The sequence below is a fragment of the Bidens hawaiensis genome, unplaced genomic scaffold, assembly GCF_021521415.1.
Source record: "Bidens hawaiensis isolate Kalapana, Puna unplaced genomic scaffold, B.hawaiensis_p1.1 tig00021197_1, whole genome shotgun sequence".
NCBI lineage: Eukaryota > Viridiplantae > Streptophyta > Magnoliopsida > Asterales > Asteraceae > Bidens > Bidens hawaiensis.
The window spans coordinates 1-21,096 of NW_027493284.1; positions in this window are offsets into that span (position 1 = coordinate 1).

Consider the following 21,096-nt stretch of genomic DNA (forward strand, 5'->3'; position numbering starts at 1 on the left):
ATCGCGAATCTGATCGGGTAAGCTGGCATGAATCGTGAGTTGCAATGCTCTCACCCGTCTGGGTTTATCTGTTTCTTTTCTGCTGAGGGCGCTCGGCCACCACATTGGCCTTGCCAGGGTGGTACTTGATGGCAAAATCATAATCTTTGAGCAGCTCGACCCAACGACGCTGTCGCATGTTCAGCTCCTTCTGATCGTAGATATGCTGGAGACTCTTGTGGTCGGTGTAAATGGTAAACTTGGTACCGTACAAGTAATGCCTCCATATCTTAAGAGCGAACACCACAGCTCCAAGTTCCAAATCATGGGTCGTGTAGTCTTCTTGTGAACCCGTAGTTGTCGAGAAGCGTAAGCTATAACCTTCTCGAGTTGCATCAGCACACAACCGAGACCTTGTATAGATGCGTCACAGTGTACCTCGAAATTTTCCGTTCCCTCGGGGAGGGCTAGAATAGGGGCGCTGTAGAGTTTGGTTTTCAATAGTTGAAAAGCGGATTCTTGCGCATCACCCCAATTGTACTTAGTACCTTTGTGAGTCAAAGCGGTGAGGGGTTGAGCAATCTTTGAAAATCCCTCGATGAAACGCCGGTAGTAGCCGGCCAGTCCTAGGAATTGTCGCACCTCAGTCGGAGTCTTAGGTGCTTCCTAGTTTTTGATGGCCTCTACCTTACCGGGATCGACATGGATACCGTTCTCGTTAATCACATGTCCTAAAAAGTGAACCTCGCGAAGCCAAAACTCACATTTCGAGAGTTTTGCGTACAGTTGTTCATTCTTCAATAATTCCAGGATTACCCTTAAGTGTTCCTCGTGGTCAGCCTTGTCCTTGGAGTAGACGAGAATATCACCGATAAATACAATCACAACTTGTCGAGGTACGCCTGCATACTCGATTCATGAGATCCATAAATACGGCTGGTGCGTGGTCAAGCCAAAAGGCATAACCGAAAACTCGTAGTGACCATACCATGTTCTGAAAGCCGTCTTTGAAATATCTTCCTCTCGCACTCTTAGTTGGTGATAACCGGATCGCAGATCGATCTTCGAGTAGTAACTCGATCCTTGAGCTGGTCAAACAATCATCGATTCGGGGTAAAGGATAACGGTTCTTGACCGTCACCTTGTCAACTCCCGGTAGTCGATACACATGCGGAAAGTCCCGTCTTTCTTTTGGACAAACAAGACAGGGGCTCCCCATGGTGATGAGCTAGGTCGGATAAAACCCTTATCCAACAAATCTTGCAACTGAGTGGACACTCCTGAAGTTCCGCCGGTGCGAGCCGATACGGGGCTCGTGCTATGGGTGCTGCACCGGGTGTCAACTCGATTTGGAATTCGACTTGACGAATAGGAGGGAGTCCGGGCAAATCTCCGGGAAAACTTCCGGAAAATCTCGCACAACCGGTATATCTTCAATTCAGTTTCTCCTCCGCGGGTTTCTCGACATCTGCGTCAAAATTGCCGGATGACCCTTTCGTAGATACTTCTGCGCCTTCATAAGAGTAATGATGCTGGTGGTCATGCCGCTCCTCTCACCTCGGACCGAAATGATCTCGCCGGAAGGAGTAGAAATGTGACTATCTTGTCGTGACATATACTCTCCGCTCGGTCTCGGATAACCAGTTCATGCCGACAACGACATCGAACTACTAAGCCTAAAAGGAATTAAAGTCGATATCAAAATATGACCTGACAGTTTTAACTTACATCCCGCAAGTACATGAGTCGTTACTATAGTCTTACCGTCAGCTAATTCAACAGGAAACTTAGCATCTAACGGAATTGGAATTAAGTCTAAGAGTTCACTAAAGGCTTTCGACACAAAACTCCTATCAAGCTCCAGTGTCAAACAATACAGAAGCAAAACAATCGTTCACAAGGGAACTTACCAGTCACCACGTACGGATCATTGCGGGCTTGACCCGACCCAATAACAAAAGCTCTTCCTTTACCATTGTTTCCACCACCACTACCACTTCCATTACTTCCATTTTTGTCGTTCTGTTTCAGTTTGGGGCAATCTTTCTTATAATGACCCTCCTGACCACATTCGGAACATCCCTTGGTCGTCAAAGGTGGTTTAGGAGCACCCTTTGCCGCAAGGTCTCCTCTACATTCCTTTGCCCCCATCTTTCCCGCATCTCAGACACTTGACCACGGTCACACGGGCCAGCATGATGATAGTTGCACCTATTGCACTTCGGATATTTCCCAGCATATCCGCCTCGAACCCTGCCCGCTACCGTTGTTATTGTTGTTGTGACTTTGATTGTTGAAGCTCCGAGTGAATTCGGGCTTACGGTAGTGTTGTTGCGGTGGGAGGTTCGAGGACGAGGATCTGGTGTTGTCAAACTTCCCTCGTTCTGCTGCTCGGGTTGCTGTTGCTGTTGTTGTCATTACTCGGGTTGTCACGGGCTTTAGTGGTTGAACCTCTAGGTGGTAACGCACCTTGGGTCACTGCTTGATCCGTCAGTTTATGAGTTAACCGGATCGCTTGTTGAATCGTGGCTGGTCTGGAAGACGTCACATGCCCTGAATCTGCGGTGCTAACCCATTGATATACCATCTCAATCCTCTTACTCCGGCGGATCCCACCATCCGCGGACACATCACAGCCAACTCGTGAAACGGGTAGTGTAGGCTTCAATTTCTGAGCCCACCATCTTCAGTGACCAAAATTCTGACTCTAACTTCGAAATCTCCTCTCTCGGACAGTACTCCTCTCGCATCATGTTTTTTTTTTTTTTTTTTTGAACTCCTCCCAGTTCATCGCGTTAGCCAGTTCCATTCCAAGAATCTGTACGTTTGAATTCCACCAAGTGAGGGCAGAATCTCAAGTGTTCCAGCAGCAATTTGACCCTACTAAGGCAGGGGGACAATTACACATCTCAAATGCCGACTCGGCCTTCTCAGCCCAACGCAGGAAGCCTATAGCTCCCTCAGTGCCCTTAAACGTACTGGGCTTGCAGTCAAGGTAATTCTTGAAGGTACAAACGTTCCACTTGGACCTCCAGCTGGTTCTGAACATGTGCGGCTAAAGCGGACCGCCGCATGGTCGTTCAGCAGAGTTTGGAGTTCAGCTGCAGTCAAGTTGATGTTACCACGTCCGTGTCCAGCGTTTCTTCCTGCCATCTAGGTGTTGTCATTCTAGATGTCATCGTCTGAGGACACCTATGAGTGTGCCTCCTCCTCAGCCGGTTCTTCCTCCGGTTCCTCTTCGGGTTCCTCCTCGGGATCCTCCTACCGGGCTCCTATTCGGGATCTTCTCGGTTCCTCTTCAGGATCTTCTTCAGGTTCGGCCTCAGGCTCCTTCTCAGGCTTGGCCTCGTTCTGAGAAAGTTGCATTTGTAAGACATCCGCAACGCTCTAGAGCTATCTCAGTTCGGTTCCTTGCTACTTGGAGTTGCTCTTGCAATTCTATCATCTCGGCTTGCATCTTTCTCATAATTTTCATCTGTTGATCACTAGCCTCTTGCATTTCCTTCATTGCCGCTGCCATGCGGGCAATTTCCTCCTTAGTCCTCGGTTCCCTCTTTTAACAGTCCGGAAACGTTCGCTCTGGTATAGCGCATGTAACCCACATCACGCTCCAAACAAGAAATGACAGCTGCGAGAACTCGCTCCACAGGTTCGGTTATGGGTGGTAGAGTGTTGGGGTAAGCAGGATGGTTAGGGTGAGGTAACGGGGGAACTTGTTCGCGATAGACCATACGTCTGATCATGTTAGGGTACCAATCCCAGCTAACGTCGTTTTCGTATATGCCTCCTGATAGGCGGTACCTCTTCGGTGCGGGAGCTTCGAGTTCCGGGACTACTCGGGGTGGCGATGCGGTAGGTAACTGCGGTTCCTTCCCGTGAGCATGCGTCATCGAATCGGATGATGATGAGGGTAGCGGCGTCGACATTCTTACAGGTAAGCCGTGTATGCACGCGCGTATGAGTGAAAGAGGTAAAGAGATAAGATTACAAGACTACACAAACCTATGCAGTGCGTATCGTTATAACTAATGGGTCGTCGCGGTTATAGTCTATTATGCATGCAGCTTCTAGTTCGCTATAACCAATGGCTCTGATACCAATCTGTCACACCCTCAAAATCCACTAATGGAGTTTTACCGTCAGAGGGTGTGAACTAACAGGATCGGAATCATTAGTTATAATCAAACCATAAAAACGTTTACGAGTAATTAAATGCGGAAGCGTAAAAACCTTTAACCAAAAGTTGCGTCACGCAGGACGACTTATAACCAATGATAACTGTTAAAAATAAGTTTGCATAACAGAAGCGTTTTCAAGCAATGCATGTTCCTAAACCGCGCGCCCGCCTCGGCTACCTGAGAATAACATACTAAAAGTGTCAACACAAGGTTGGTGAGTTCACAAGTTATATAAAATAATTGTTTAGCGTTTGCGTTCAGCGTTTTGCGTTACAGCGTTTTGCGTTACAGATAGTGTTACATCAATTTGCGTTACAGATAGTGTTACATAAATTATATATCTATAGGTAGCTAGCCTATAAAGCAAGTATTACTAAGTGTTCGACACCGAAGCTGACTGTTTATCAAGTGCCTTGTCACCAGGTCATCCAGACCATGGTACGTGTTAGCCAAAATTACACCCGCTCGACCTCCAGTCGAGTTTAGCGTTGGGTGGGGTTTGTCAAACCCAGTAGTACTACTCAACAGTGACTCGCTATTCCAAATATTAACCGGTTCGATGTGTAGGACTTCAATTGTTTCGTTTGCCACTTAGCCTTTACAAGTGATATATAATTTACTAACAAAATCTTAAATGCGTTGTGGAGTATGTTATCTCTCCCAAGTGAAAAGCGTTTGAAAACAGTTTAAAGAGGGGAAAGTGAAACTCACCGTTTGCGAAGAATTTCCCAAATTAAATCATCAAGTTGCGCGTCACAGAAAAACTCTCTCTAGCGTTCTAAAACAACAAAGAGATTTTTTTCTAAGTGTCGGAATATTATCGAGTCTCTAGACCCGGCACATAATACCTATGCACATAACATGTTTCGTGTTTCGTTTGTGAATCGTGTGTGACTTTAACAATGTATTTGTGATACGTTACATGTGTAAGCAATCATTTACGTGTCACGTATTCATAAAGTACATCACTAGCAATTACTTCCCGTAAGGGCAATTTGGTCAACACATAACAATTAACTAGCAACTATTCCCCATAAGGGCAATTTGGTCAAATTATGACAATCAATTAGCAATTTTTCCCCGCAAGGGTATTTTGGTCAAAACATAGCAATTATGTAGCAAGTATCATGTTTCATGCATTTTCACAAAACTCAGCAGCTAGTTTCACCGAGACAGAAATCCTACTAGAAAGATTGTACTATTTCACCGATCATAGCATCTCAATTAATTTACCAAAAATCATCACAGAAGCAATTATGTCTTAGGTTTCCAGAACATATTTTATTATATTTTTATTCCACATAGTTTTCTCACAATCATCAAATCATTACAGCAAACTCATAACAGTCAAATTTATGCGCAACAGAATGTTATTTGCAAATCCCGTTAAACGAAAAATCCAATAAATGCAAGACCACTTGGGTTAAGTTCCTAACTCAATGAGTCAACTTCCAGAAGTGGAACCAACCCAATTGGTCTCGTAGTTCATGAGATAAAACATTTACAAAACAACCTAACAGCAGGTCTAACAGCTCAGCTTTGCACAACGTTTTTGTAAAATCATAAAAGTTAACTTCTACTTGTCCAAAAATTACAAGTTTATATTATTTAGAAACTAGACTCAACCTAGTTTACTGTAGTACCAATAATCTCAACCAATTTTTACCTTTACACTTCGTTACAGTCACTTAAACATCAATAATACATTCTGTCCAGAAACTGTTTGCATCCAAACTCAACATAATAACAATCTATGAACTATCATGCATTCATATAACCCTCTAGACTCCATAAACACCATCTATGCACATCAATTTCACATTACATACAAGATTAGGGTTTTTGTTTGAACTCAAATCAAAGACACAACAGTCAACATGTTACAATATCAATTCTACTTATCAAATCATTACTCAATCAACAACAATCATATTGATTACATGTATTCATGAAATCGGCAGCTTAGGGTTTACAATTAACCCAACAAACATCAAAATCAAGTAACAAGGATGTATAGGATAATCAATTATACCTTCCTAGCACCTAGTTCTTCAATCAAAGCTTGATTTGATGATTGTATGTGTGTGTATAGTGGACGACAGCCAAGGGAGCAAGGAGGAAGGAGGCCGATCGGAAGTTGGGAGTAGAATAATAATAGTTAGGGTTAATTGTTAAGGATATATTTATAGAGTACTATGTTACACCTTGGCCCCTCCACTTCTAAGTATTACTTTTCCTAGCTTAAACTAATTTAGTTCTTGTTTCTTGTCTAGCATTACACAATATAATCAAGTAACACATATGTTAACACATAATTATCACATAATTATTATGTTGACGTTTTTCGTTTATTCATCGACCGTTTGCGTCAACTCGTTTGCGTTTCGGTGCAATTCCCGAAAGACTACACATGTAGTAAGTGTTAAGCGTCATTTAAACCCTAGTTTAAATGTAATGAAGTGTGCGTTATAGATTCAGTGATCTTAAGTTTGAATTGACGGAGTTGAGTTAACGGAGTTAACCTGAAATTGACGATTGTCACAACAAATAAAGGATTTGATAGACTGAATCCAAGAGCCATTATGGTTAACATCAGTAAATGTTTAGAATTCAAAAGGTAAGATAAATAATTAAACACAACTGGCCACTGTGTTTAGCAATTTATAATTACTTATGATATTCTGAATCATCGATTGATAATATCAATAAAGATGCAACGATTCAAGGGTTTCAACATTAGAGTTAAATACAAAAATTAGATTAGAGAGAATCTAATCATCCAAAACTAAGTCAGTGAATCTCGAGGACGAGATTCATTCCAAGGTGGGGAGGATGTAACATCCTAGAAAAATCCCATAATTATTTTGGACTAAAAATATCAACTTTGAAAATTGTAGGATTAAAAATGTTCACAAGATAAGTAATGAAGAAAAAATGAGATAAGTTAAATAAAGATATCACAGAAGAAAATTCCATCCCACATGGAAAGATGGAAGAAAATATAAGCATTCCACATAAGTATAAATAAGAAAGATAACATTCATTCCACATGGAAACAAGAAAAAGAAATGGAAGCTCTTTATAAGGAAGAAAGTTTCCATAGGAATGTTTTAATGTGACTAATCACTCTCCATAAGTCCTAGCGGAGGGTGCGAAGCACCCGACGCCCACACGCACGGACACAGACTCGGACTCAGGCAATGGGCGTAATGTGGCATTTTGATGGCCACTTTGCACTTTGCATCGCCACGAGCCACATAGGGGCCGCGTTAGTATTTTTGGAAAATGAAAATATCATCCAGAAGTGGCAAGTTATCAAAGATGAAGGACCAAAAGTGAAAATTCTTATTGCAGGACCCATCGCGCTACGCGATAAGCCCAGGAACATTACCCTCATGCCACGCGATGGGGGTGTATGGGTCACCATATACGTGTCACGACGGGGGGACACGTGGAAGACGCTAGGCTGAGTCAGCATGCCACGCGTCAAACCCTGACATCGCGCTACGCGATGCCCTAGTAGAAGGGACCAGCGCGCCACATGATGGTTCCCAAAATCAGCTATAAAAGGGAAGGGATACGGCATTCGATTCTCACACCAAACTCACACACTTTTACACACACTGAGCCTCGAGAAGAGTGCCGACCTCGTAGTGCGTTCCAAGCCCCGAAGTTCTGACGGTTTGAGCCTCAATACGCGATAGAAAGTAGCAGTGCTGCCCGTACAAGCATAGGCATTTAAACTCCAAATACCCGCGTAAGGTAGGGGTTGAGAGAGCACTGTTGGTGCATGTTTTGTAACAGATGATCTTTTGGTGAAATTCAGATGATCTCTGAATTTCACTCATACTCCTATTTGCATTGATAATACTGCTGCTATCTCAGTAACTAACAATCCCGTAAAACACAGTAAAACTAAACATATTGACATCCGTCATCATTTTATACGGGATTGTGCTGAGAAGAAACTGATTGTGCTCGAAAAGGTTGATACGCTAGATAATTTCGCTGACATGTTTAGGAAAGCGTTTGACAAAACTAGATTTCAAAACCTTGTTGAGCTGAATGGGATGATCAATCCCGAGTAACCCTGCTTTTTGTCTTAGTCTTAAAAAAAAAAAACGTCATTATCGCTTAGAATTATGTCGGTTGCCTCAGTTTGAATGACATATCTTTGGATATGTTTGGTCCTCATTTCTACTTGTAGAATATGAGGATAGCCATTAACCAGATGACTGAAAGTGACCGGGGTGGTTTATGATGTGTTTTCATTCTTTCGCTGAAAATTAGTCGATCATACTTAGTTAGAAGGACACATACTCGTATGTGGTCGGTCCAGCTGATCCATTGGATCTTCAAGATAGCCGTTTACCTGAAGACTTTGACTTGATCGGGGCGATAGAAGTTAAAAATTTTTTTGGGAGATGAAATTATTTTTCAGTTCTACTACTTCGTAAGAAGTTCCTTTACTATGTTTAACAGAAAATTGATCCAACCTTAGAAAGTGATAGATAAACTGATTCTGTGTGCTTAACTAGTGAAGTTATTAGGCCTAAAAGACTTTAGAACAGTCATTGTATGTCATGGTAGCTTTTTATGGTGCGTAAAAGTAGAAGTGATATTAACTAAATCTACTCGATTTTACGTGGAAACTTCTTAACCGTTGTGCATGTCTCCATATATATCTTTCCGAATGATAGGCAGAAAAGCGATTACCCAGTCATACACGAGCCCGTGAGTGTTCTGATTCCCGTGAAGATAGCGTGTCAAGATACTGCAGTGATCCAGATTCGGGACTTGCAGTAGTTTATCTGAAGTTGTGTAAATATTTAAAAAAAAAAAAAAAATATGTGTGAGTTATTGAGACATTATAGAGTTCATAATGATAAGACTTCTCAATCAAGATGCAAGATAGAGAACGGGAAGAAGAGTTCAAAGATCGAAGAATACCTACTATTTAATCAGACACTACGGGTCGAGGTCAACTCGGGGTGACTTGGGGAAAGCCAAATACGCTTTGAGAATAGATAGAAGGCATCATAATCTCTGAGTTGTTGCCCATTTAAATTTTGAGCTTAATTGAACCTAACCCGTATCACAGAAACGATGAAAACCATTCTAAGTCATTTACCTGCTCACAACCTATTTCTTTATGTCATAATAAAGCTGAACACGGAACTGTGTGACAGTCACGTAGTTAGTATGATTCCTGTTCGGATCTTTTCTAAAACATGGTAGTCCCTATCGAGACTGAAATTTGATCCCGTGTACTTTAATTTTAAAATTTTTTCTACTTATGTAGTTGTATGATTATATACCTGGTTACTTGGTCTTGATCGTGTCATTTAACACTTTAAAGGTTGTTTTAAAACTTAATTGCAAATTGTTCAAATTATAGGGGTTTGTTTTGAAAATTTTAATGCCGGCGAAGTTGTCCATAACTTCGCCTGCAATAGGCGAAGTTATCCACAACTTCGCCTGTATAATTTTGACCCTACATAAAGGAAATTAAAGGTCAAACTGGTTCATTATTTTCAAAACCCAGCGAACTTATCCAGCGAACTTAACCTCTAAACCCTCAGCGAACTTATCGTTTGATTTCGATCTGTGTTCTTATTCCAGTTTCTAATCCGTGTTTAAAGGTGTGTAGGGTAATCGAATCGATTAATCATGTTCATTAACGTTTATCATCAGTCGATTCGACCTGTTTCACGTCCTCGTTTTTCGAACCTTAACAACCGATTTTCAAACGTATCTCTACGTGTTCATAATCAAATTAATCGTATAGATCATCTTAAAACCTGGTTTTCCGAAATCCGCAAGCTCAAAATTGACCAAATCACGTCGTTCGATAAACCTAACTGATGCCGTTTCACATTCGGCGAAGTTACAGTTTAGGCGAAGTTATCCGTAACTTCGCCTGAGGTTTAACTTCGCCTGATAATTATTTTTGAAACAGTTTATGAGGCGATGTTGTGGTTAGGCGAAGTTACCATTAACTTCGCCTGGACCTTTTTACTTAACAGTTAACAGACGAAGTTAAAGTTGAAGCGAAGTTGTTTCCCAACTTCGCCCCACCTTTAACTTCGCCTATACAGAATAGATCACAACTTCGCTCATGGTAACAGGCGAACTTGTGATTTGCGTTGACGTGTATCTAACTTAGTCTGTTTGATGCAGATATGGCTGCTGTAGGTGGTGCAGGCGGAGATGACGGTGGTGATAACCAGAGACAGTTCTTCCCGGGTCACAACATGTATATAACATTAGACCCGGAGGCGAGCGGAGTTGAGGATTTCCGCGAAATCATCACATTCCTACTACGCTCGCGTATATTCCACGCGATTACGACAACACTGCCAATATCCTTGCCAAACATTGAGGATTTTTGGCAGACCGTGGAATATGATTGTAGGGTCGAGCCCCCGGTGATGCGAGCAACAGTCAACAATCACATTGTTCATTTCTCATCTGAACAAATCCGGGCGGCTTTACGTTTTGGAGATGAGACAAGGGATGACCCGACAGATTTTGTGGCTCCTTTCCGTGATGGAGCGTTTCTAAGGATGGGATACTCTGGTCCCTTGGGAGATACGCAGAGAAGGAAGGGGTTCTTACTTGACCAGTGGCGCTTTCTCATGCATGTCATGATTGTATGCATGTCAGGGAGAAAGGCGGGCACTGATGGCATGGGCGAGACCATGCAGTCGGCGATGACTGCTCTGACTTATAATAAGCGTTACAGCTTTAGTCAGATGATCTTCTACGAGATAGATCGACAACGAAGAGCAGTGGCGCGTGAGAGATTTATCATGTATCCAAGATTTCTCCAAATGATCTTGAATCATGTTGCTCCAACGCTACCTCAGCGCCGCCCAATCCGATACGTAGAAAGTGTGAGCAAAGGGATCTTTGCCCAATGCAGATCCTCTAGTGCGAGGAGCAAACCTGAGCTCCGTCCTCGGCATACTCCACTATTCGGGTACTTGATCAACCCGGGGTATGTGCCTGCTCGTGGGGACGAGTTTAGGGACCCGGCACCACAACAGGCAGGAGCACCTCAAGCTATACCTGCTGCTCCTGTTGTGTCACCGGAGGAGATCATAGATCTTGACGCAGAATTTGGCGGTCAGGGATTTTTTTACATGGAGAGGATTGATCCAGAGGAGAATATACAGGTCTCGGTTGAACGAGCTTCGGGTGTGAATGTTACTAGGGCAGCTACAACGGTGGCTGACTCAGATTCTGATGATGAATTGGCCGAAGCAAGACGGATTTTGGTAACACATGAACGGACTCATGGGAAAAGAAAGAGAACTGATGATGATAGCGAGTCATATTACGAGGAAGTGGTACAACAGTTGATTAGGAGATCAAGAAGGGAACGGACAGGTGCAGGATCGGGAGCCGGTGAGAGCTCGAGGGTAGTACGTTTCACCCCACCCGCACTGTCCGGTATGACAATGGTTCCCTCAACATTACAAGTTACAGGGCCAAACGCCACGGACGTTCCCGTGGTGGCTACCTCATCATCTTTTGGCCTCCCACCAACTACTTTCCAACTTTCGGCTCCGGAAATCGTATCGTTGCCACCTCCAACTCTTACTCCAACGGAGGTCGTGGCACATTTTATTGAGTCGACAGTTGTGGCCACTGTAGGGTTATCGGTGACGATACCACCTGCGGTTACGTCTTTGTCTACTTCTGAGGTCCCGGTTACATCGGAAATCCCTCCTCAGTACACTCAAGATATATCACATCTGAGGTTTGATTTCGATGCAACCCTATCAGACTCAGAACGAATAGCAGCACTTGAACGGGTCGTGGCAGAGCAGTCAAGGATTAATCTTATCCAGACCCAGGCTATTCAACGCCTCGTTGCAGAGAATCAGATGCAGTCGTCCCTGCTTGTAGAACATGGCAAAATCATAGATGCTTTGAAGGAGTTCTTGGCATCTCAGGGGGAGACGAGTTGTAAAGGCGATGAGTTGAGGACGAAGAAGCGCAATGATAGAGACGATGATCCCAATGCATCGAAAGGTGCAGGTGGTGAGTTGCCAAGAAATGTACAAGCTCTTGGGACTTCCACAACTCAGGGGGAGTCGACAACTGCAGCTGGTGGTGATGATGTGGTGGTAGTGGAGGTTGAGGAGATGGATGATGACTTTATGTGTGATGATGATGTATTACCAAGTGATGAGATAGAGAAGATTGGGGAACAGATTGTGATTGATGATGAGATAGAAGAGGGAGTGATAGTAGAAGAGAATGTAGAGCATGAGATTCCAGAAGTTGATAACGCAGATATGAGTAAAGAGATGGGAAATGATGAGACTGAATGGGAAGAGCAGCCTAGATGGAAAGAAGACTATGCTCAGTGGTTCGTCAAAACGAAGAAACCAGCGGTCCCTACAATGTTTAAGAAGAGTTACAACATTAGAGGCTATGCTGAAGCGAGAAAGGGGATTATTTGCTGGATATACGATGAGCAGTTGAGGCTCTTCGTGATTAAAATGTATGATGGCGTTCAGTACTTCAAAAGAATGTTGAGATCGTTGAACATATTGCCAGAATGTGAAGTGAAAGACTTAGCCAGATTGGGATTGATAAATCGAAGTGATGATAATATGGCTAGAGTCATCGGGAAGATAGTTTGGAAGGAGAGTATAAAGGAAAAGAAGTTCGAACTGTTGAAACCACAGAAGGGTAAACTTATCGAAGACAAAGATAGAGGGTTGAGAGCAGATGGCAAGCCTTGGATGATTATGAAGTATAAACCGATCCGGTGTTTGAAAGAAGTGCCGATGAAACAAATGCCCAAGGATGTGCTCAAAGAGTTGAAGTGGTGGTATGTAGATTGTGAGACAGCTGAAGCAGTGATGGAAGACAAAGATGAACAAGAGCTGCTGAGAGTCTATGATCCGATGCATCTAGTGAACCTGTCTCGAGCTGATCTGCAGGTGCTGAATGAGAAGAAAATCTTTTATATTCCTGCTTGGAAATACGAAGCGAGGAAATATCAAAGAGTTGTTTCGGTATGTGTACGAGAAGGAGTGAATGCTTAAAGATGAAATTGCAAGATTGTTGAAGTTTACAAGACACGTGTTTGAAGATAAAGAGATGAAGCTACTGCCAAGGGGGAGTCTGTTGGTACATGATGTCAGTAGTTCAGTGTCAAGTGTCTGTAATCGAGTTTGTTAGATTTGTGTTTTTGTATGTAAGCGAAGTTAGCTCACAAGTTCGCTGATACAGGCGAGCTTGTGAACTAAGCGAAGTTAGGGACAACTTCGCCTGAACATGCCAGGCGAAGTTGTCGTGATATATATGTCCTAGGTTACGGCTTAGAGAAAAACAATTCAATCAGTGTATTCAGTTTACGTGTAACGAGTCCATTATTAGTGATAGATATCACGTGTTTTCCGGTTGCAATATAACGTGTTTGTGTTTATTGTAACGTGTGTTTAATCGTATCGTCTTCTACGCTCGTAACGTCTTACGTAGGGATTCCGCACCTACGTAGAACGAGATATCTCGTGTAGATCCGGCTGGGAACCTACAAGCACTTAGGATCTGGATCGTTGATGACATTGTGTTCTTCATTGCGTATTTGATACAATTACGGTGTAATATAGTTAGTGTGTGTTTGTGTGTGTTTCAGAGAAGATTTTGGCAGAGTAACGAGGCAAAATACGTAATAAAATAGAACTACTTCCATTACTAATAATGGTTACAATATATATAGACGATGAGACATTCGTTAACTAAAACCTTAACGAATGTGTCATTCGTTACATTCAAACTAACGAATGGACAGACTCATTCGTAGACTCATTCGTATTACATTATATTATAACGAATGCCCTTCATTCGTTGTTACATTCGTTAAGCGGGGTTAACGAATGTGGCTTACATATATAACGAATGTGGCTTATTCGTTACATGGTAACGAATAGCCTTATATTAGAACGAATGGGGATAGTTACCAAAATACCCCTTACATTATCTAGTAAATAATAATAATATAATAAAGACCTAGACACCGAAGTCGTGTATCAACGAACTCCCCCTCGCCTCGAGCTCTTTATACTTACTTTATTTCTTGAACATCTTCGTCTTCCAGTTAGTGCAGCTATGTATCTTGAATGCATAGCAGACTCGAACAGCCCGCTGGAACTGCATCGCAAGATCGTAATCGCTTACGTTAGCAAATCAGATCTGATTATGAAATAACGCGTCGTTATCAGACTCCGATAAGTTAAAAAGCCACATCTGATTGATCTCACGTATAACACTCGTGTTAGATCCAGTACCCAATACAATTACTGCTTCACCCAACCTATTATCATAATACCATCTGTTGAACGTGGTGAATAGACTGCGAGGGAAGATCTTCATCGGTGCCCTCTTCATCATCTTTGGCGGCTTGATCGGCAAAACCATTTTTCTCCAGCCAGTGCGAGGATCAATATCATTGATGTATTTATGTGTCGGCACCTGCGGCTTGAAGATATTGAAACCAAATATGGTCTCATGTTGCAGATGATCATAGAACCACTTAATCTTTTCCTCGATTAACAAACAGTCGGTTGGCTAGTGTTCTCACATCCCATCTTGGCATTGTTAAAATGTCGTGGGGACGCTTAAAGTAATAAATACCGTGTTCCTACTTAATAATATATACTTTAAGCTCCGCATCTCTTTTGTCGATAAGTGACTGGTTTCAGCTTCTTTGTTCCACCTTTCTCTCTCTTCACGCAGACGTTGCTCTGCCGCTTAAAAATGTTCGGTTGTGAAGAATGGAATACCTGAATCATTGTTATTGTCAGCATAAAGATTAGGATACACCTCAGAAGTCACGTCTTCCACTTCCACCTCTTCATACTCAGGCACATTCCCACGCGGAATGCCTGGATTTGTACTTTCCTCAAAATCAAGCTCTACTTCCACTGTCTTTCCCAGTTCCTTGACCTCATCTTCATTCAGATCCAGAAGCAGGGAAATATGTTCCTTAGTCAGCGAATGATCTACAAACTCACTCTCTTCGATCTCATCAGCATTTACCATACTATAAACAATCCCATTCATATCGACAAATAAAATGATATTCGCCGGTATAACATCAATCGATTTAGCTCGTGTATAGTCTTTATACGGCACAATCTGCAAATTATTAACCTCTGAACCACGGTGTAGAACTATCGCCCAGTTGCTGGTCACCAACACCCCCTTCATCCGGATCTTCATCATCATTCCTCAACTTTTTTAACTCATCATCTTTGCACGAAAGTTGGAGGATGATCTCGTCTTGCTTATCTAATCTCTCACCCTGAGCAGCAACTAGGGCTTTTAATTCCCTATTTTCTCTCTGAATGAACTGAATATGCCTAAACATATTCCGCTGCGCTAGCTCATAAGCTGCTTGATCTACTTGCATCGGAGTTTGTTGTAGATGCAACAAATTCAGCATATGAAACCACTGAGCTTGAGGAGACATACCATAAAAATTTGGATGAACTGGTTGCATAGGACCTTGAGGACGATTGAAAGCCATAAATGAATGCTCAGGTCTTGGCAACGAAGTCGGAGTGACTGGAGTAGCAGGTGTAGTTGGTTGAGAACTAGGCATGCATGCCAAAACAGTCTGAAAAACATCTCCAAAGTACAGATCCGACATAGATTTAGTCATCAAAGTCATGGTCGGAGGTACTGGAGAAACTAGCATATGAATTGGAGTCGGAGATCGAGTAACAACAAGAGATCTCGGAATCATCTGTGGAGTAGGAAAAGTAGGAATAGAAAGTGGAATAAATACAGGTGGAGTCGGTCTCTCTAACGGTTGGTTTGGTATCTCAATACCCGAACCCCGTCTTACACGTTGCTTCTTTGGTTTCTCCCCCTTTTCCACCATTGGCACTTTACCTTTACATTTGCGCTTTTATGCACCCGTTAATTTTCGGTTCAAAGATTTAAAGCTTGTAAAGTATGTATATTTCTCGGGAGTTATCCGGCATGCCTCGTTGACCTTATCACCTTCCCGGTACATTAAATCTTTTAACTTTTCTTTCAAGTTGCCATATCCTTCAACTTGGAGGGGCTAGGATGAAAAATTTTATATTATAACATAAAACATAAAACCCTAACCCCCTTCTTCCGTGTCCGGTCGGCAGCAAGGCAGCAGCCACACTGTAACATCCCGAAATTTCTAAAGTAATATTTAATATATTATTTTGTCGGGTGAAATAAACGAGTTAGTGGAACGATAATAATAATAGCAAAATATGAAGACTTAGTAGGATAAATAGATGGGATTAGATAGGGACCAAAAGGAAATATGGGCCTTCGGTCCATGGGCTTAAGGGAGTATAAATACCCCCTTAAACCCCAATCCTTTCATTTCCATCCATTTATCCATCCTAATCTCTACACACCCAAAACACACACGACCCGAACCAAGATCCAAAGGCGAGGACCCGAGCTCGTTGGTGCTAGATCGTCGTGACGAAACAAAGCAACAAGACCAGCTCGTGTTCGTAGTTCGACTCGTTTACGGTACGTTTATATCGAGAACTTGTTCGTTTAGGTTTGGATTAGTATAGAAATGATAGATCTGTGTTTGTATGGTAAAAACGAATCCAACACAGCTAAATTTACTGAAAATGGTTATGATTTGATGGGTTAATCGATTGATAAAAAGAACCCGTAACCTATATGCCTAAATCGCACCCTTTAAATAGCGATGTTAGGTCGATTTGATGGTTGGGGTTTGTAGGCGCTGGTCAAACGATTCCGTGGATACCTAAATCGAGTTATTTGGTTAAGAAACGAAGGATTTAAGAGCGAACAGTAGCTGCAGCCGACAACTTCGCCTGCAAGCTAAGTTCGCCTGATGAACTTCGCCTGCAAAGCTAAGTTCGCCTGATGACAACTTCGCCTAAAAGCTAAGTTCGCCTGATGACAACTTCGCCTAAAAGCTAAGTTCGCCTAAGGGTTAACTTCGCCTAAAGCTAAGTTCGCCTAAGGGTTAACTTCGCCTAAAGCTAAGTTCGCCTAAGGTTTAACTTCGCCTAAAGCAAAGTTCGCCTAAGGTTTAACTTCGCCTAAAGTCGAGTTCGATTAGAAAATAAATTATAAGCGATAAGTAAAAGTAAGCTAATACTAGGCCACCAGATTAGATCAGGCGAGTATTGATACGTGTAACTTATACAGTCAGCCGAGCTCAGTTAAAGAAGGGATTCACAACTATCGGAGGAAGAGGCAGAGTTCAGGTGAGTTTCTATCCCCATTCCTTGTTATGTTTTCGGGGCTGTGTGCATACTCGATGTGTTGTTAATACATTTATCCTAAGTGATAAGTGTATGCCATATGTGATATATGTGATATGTATGAATGATTGCTTGATGGTACGTGAACGATCTTCGGATATTGCACGTACTGTCAGGTTGTAACGCTATGTATAAGGTAAGTATGATATGTATGCTTATGTGTATGAACATGATAAAGTTAATAAAATTAGGAAATGATGGTTGTATGGTTGTATGGTTACGAAAAGGGTACCGAGCCCTAATAATACTCGAAGTATGATGTATGGTTGTATGGTAACGAAGAGGGAATCGAACCCTACTAATATTCGAGAACTAGGGACCAGACCCTTATAATATCTGTGATGTTAGGGACCAGACCCTTATAATATCTGTGATGTTAGGGACCAGACCCTTATAATATCTGTGATGTTAGGGACCAGACCCTTATAATATCTGTGATGTTAGGGACCAGACCCTTATAATATCTGTGATGTTAGGGACCAGACCCTTATAATATCTGTGATGTTAGGGACCAGACCCTTATAATATCTGTGATGTTAGGGACCAGACCCTTATAATATCTGTGATGTTAGGGACCAGACCCTTATAATATCTGTGATGTTAGGGACCAGACCCTTATAATATCTGTGATGTTGGGGACCAGACCCTTATAATATCTGTGATGTTGGGGACCAGACCCTTTTAATATCTGTGATGTTAGGGACCAGACCCTTATAATATCTGTGAGGTTATAGGGCGAAAGGCTCTTTAAAACGTATGATTATGTATGTAAAGAAAGTATGAAAGTATGACTGAAAGAATATAAGTTTATGTGTATTGTATAGTGTATGATTAACTAGAACTCACTCACCGTAGCTGACTTTTAGTATGCACGCAGGTGAGCTGATTATAGAGTTAGCATGAGGATGGCACATGGCATGGATTGAACGGCTGGCATCTGAAGAAAGAAGAAAAGATGTTTTAAATATAAAGTTTTGTGTTATGGTATCAAAGAAAAGATTTAATGTTTTGTAACGAATGCTTCAAGTAAACGTTTCCGCGAAAGTTTTAATGAACTCTGAATTGTAAGAACTGTGTTTATGAGTAAATCCGACGCTAAAGTAAGGCTACCGGGTTCGGGGCCTTACAAGTTGGTATCAGAGCATAAGTTCGAGAGATTTAAGCATCCTACATGCTTAGACTCGAACAGAGAATGAGATTTAAAAAGAGAAAGAAAGAAGATGCCAGTTCAAGATAGCCATGTGTCACTCAAGCAAGCTCAGTAACGGTAAAGTATGTTAAATAATGTATAAGGATGTTCGCTTAGGCATAGGAATAATTGATTGTTTGATTGATTAACTGTTTTACGGTAGAAATTAGCACAAGGGAAATCATAAAGGGAAGTATGTAGGACCTGAGGAGTAATGCAAATAGTTAATTACACTTGATCAACGTCATTAACTACTTACCTTACGAATCATGTGCTAAATAATTCCCGGAGTGATGACGTTTGTGTTTTCATTTAGAATACAATGGCTGGAGCAAGAAGGTTTGTTGGTAAGGGAGGTCACACTGGACGTCCTCTTGGAATACGCATTGTCCGAGAACCTTCTGAAGAACTAGTTACTACCACGAAAAAGGAGAAAAGTGAAACTTTGCAAGGACCAAGCAGCAATGAAGGGTATCAGCTGGATCTTGTTGTTCAATTTGCCATTTCTTACGCTGTAGCTGCTGCAGAGAAGAAATTTCGTACTGACAAGTCTGCCGTAAACCATGCAAGGGCCACTGAGAGGGCAGGAGAAGACGGTAAGAAGGGTGATGATGATAAGGGAGGAGCGAAAGGAACCAAAAGATCTGTAGATGTCGTGGAGTATGCGGGGAAAAAGATACCAAAGGTTGCGGGGAGGGAAACATGCAAATTGTGCGGGAAGATGCACCTAGGAGAATGCAAGGCTGGTCCAAATCAGTGCTACCGATGTGGGAAGAAGGGACACATAACTCGTGTTTGCACCGAGGACCAGAAATGTTATAGGTGTGGTAAGTCGGGTCACTTAGCTAGAGATTGTGGGGGAGCAATAACGGTGGAGGAAAAGAAGGAAAAGAAATGGGCTACCTCTGCTAAGCGGTCTGGCGAGATGGTGACAACAACTGATGAGAGGAAGGCCAAGGTTGGGAACAAGGATGCATGTAAGACATGTGGGCGAGTGCACCAGGGAGAATGCAGGACTGGGACAGACAGGTGCTATCGGTGTGGAAAGAGTGGGCATTACTCCCGAGAATGCCCTGATCGTCCAAAGTGCTTCAAATGCGGAAAAGCTGACCACATGGCTAGGGATTGCAAGGAATCAGGGGCGGGAGGTGCGAAAGGATAAAGACTTGGGGAAACTGCAGAGAGGAACACTTGATGAAGGAATAATTGCTCATGCAATGGTTTTATTAAATTACATTTGCTTAAGAACTTGTTTTGTGTTAAGGTTTAAAACTTATGTTTATCATTGACGTGTAATATATTGAGTTTGGTTATGAATGATTATTATGTTATGAGGAAATGTTGTTTTAGACAATAGTGTTAAAAGTACTAATCGAAGCCCTTGGAAGGATGAGATGAGTCTTGGTACATCGAGGGTCTCATGGACAAGCTACCTTAAATAGCTAAAACACATGACCACCATTCGATGACTGCAAAGTCGGGAGTAAGAAGGATAACTCAGAAAGCAAAGGCGATTCAATAAAGTGTGTAAATATAAGAAGTTTTCCTTTTATAGAAATAAGCTAGGTTTCGGGGACGAAACCTCTTTAAGGAGGGAAGACTTGTAACATCCCGAAATTTCTAAAGTAATATTTAATATATTATTTTGTCGGGTGAAATAAACGAGTTAGTGGAACGATAATAATAATAGCAAAATATGAAGACTTAGTAGGATAATTAGATGGGATTAGATAGGGACCAAAAGGAAATATGGGCCTTCGGTCCATGGGCTTAAGGGAGTATAAATACCCCCTTAAACCCCAATCCTTTCATTTCCATCCATTTATCCATCCTAATCTCTACAAACCCAAAACACACACGACCCGAACCAAGATCCAAAGGCGAGGACCCGAGCTCGTTGGTGCTAGATCGTCGTGACGAACCAAAGCAACAAGACCAGTTCGTGTTCGTAGTTCGACTCGTTTACGGTACGTTTATATCGAGAACTTGTTCGTTTAGGTTTGGATAAGTATAGAAACGATAGATCTGTGTTTGTATGGTAAAAACGAATCCAACACAGCTAAACTTACCGAAAATGGTTATGATTTGATGGGTTAATCGATTGATAAAAAGAACCCGTAACCTATATGCCTAAATCGCACCCTTTAAACAGCGATGTTAGGTCGATTTGATGGTTGGGATTTGTAGGCGCTGGTCAGACGATTCCGTGGATACCTAAATCGAGTTATTTGGTTAAGAAACGAAGGATTTAAGAGCGAACAGTAGCTGCAGCCGACAACTTCGCCTGCAAGCTAAGTTCGCCTGATGAACTTCGCCTGCAAAGCTAAGTTCGCCTGATGACAACTTCGCCTAAAAGCTAAGTTCGCCTGATGACAACTTCGCCTAAAAGCTAAGTTCGCCTAAGGGTTAACATCGCCTAAAGCTATGT